General features: G+C 36.7%; 1 non-coding gene across 1 annotated transcript; it reads right to left on the reverse strand.

Moving 5' to 3' along the window:
* Window positions 1–468: 468 nt before the first annotated feature.
* Window positions 469–575, reverse strand: LOC148762491 (small nucleolar RNA R71). Its single transcript, XR_016026780.1, has one exon. It is a non-coding gene; the product is annotated as a small nucleolar RNA R71 (small nucleolar RNA).
* Between the last annotated feature and the right edge of the window lie 656 nt (window positions 576–1,231).

Consider the following 1,231-nt stretch of genomic DNA (forward strand, 5'->3'; position numbering starts at 1 on the left):
CCCAAGTAAGCAAACATGCATTCTTATGTAGGAATGACATAATAAACATATTGTAGAGCTGGGCTTGACAAATAATGCCATTAATCTGGTTCTTGAAACAAATAAAGCACTGCGGGGTTATGCTGTTCCTCTTTTGCAAGGTTTGCACCAAAGTATTGGGAGTCCTTCCATTAATGCAAATAATTTCAAAATTAAACCAGCTTACATTCAGATGATTTAGTCTTTAGTCCAGTTTGGTGGGTTCCCCGGTGATGGTCCTAATTCTCATTTGGTAAATTTCTTGGAGATTTGCGATACATTTAAATACAATGGAGTAACTAATGATGCTATTAGATTGAGACTGTTTCTGTTTTCTTTTAGGGATAAAGCAAAGAGCTGGCTTAATTCACTGCCCAATGGGTCTATCACTACATGGGAAGCCTTGGCTCAAAAGTTTCTAACAAAATTTTTTTGCTTGCCAAGACTGCAAAGATGAGGAATGATATCACCTCATTCACACGATTTGATGGTGAGTCCTTGTATGAAGCTTGGGAGAGGTTTAAAGAACTACTGAGAAGATGTCCGCATCATGGGATTCTTGATTGGTTGCAAGTTCAGACATTCTACAATGGGCTGTTTGAGTTAATAAAAACACAATTGATGATGTTGCTAATGGGGCATTAATGAGTAAGAATACTACAGATGCTTATAATCTGTTGGAAGAAATGGCCTCAAATAATTACCAATGGCCTTCAAAAAGGTCAAGTCCAAGGAAAGCTGCTAGAGCTTATGAAATTGATGCACTTGGCACATTAACTACTCAAGTAGCTGCGCAAGTGGTTGCATTGTCCAAGAAGTTTGACACACTGTGTCAAGCCCAACTCTATAAAATATTTGCCATGTCATTTATGTGCTTGATAATATGTTTGCATACTTGGAAAGCCCCAAAAAATCGTTAAAAGTCGGTAGTGAACCTAGTGGTACAACTAAGCTGAATTAAGCCTCGAACTAGTCCAAATAGAGATTTTAAGATGAAATTGAGAATTTTAAAAACCCATAATGACTTAATATGGTGATTCGGAGTTCGAGGATTGATTTGGAGTCAAATTAGAATTTTCATGACATAAGAGCAAAATGGTCATTTGCCATCTAAGGGCAAAATTGGAATTTTACACCACCCAACACTTGTCATGCCTAAGGATTTCATCCATTAACATTTTATATTATGGATAATTGAGATATTTTATGTGGT

This window comes from Theobroma cacao, chromosome 5 (assembly GCF_053813885.1).
Source record: "Theobroma cacao isolate CCN51 chromosome 5, ASM5381388v1, whole genome shotgun sequence".
Classification (NCBI taxonomy): Eukaryota; Viridiplantae; Streptophyta; class Magnoliopsida; order Malvales; family Malvaceae; genus Theobroma; species Theobroma cacao.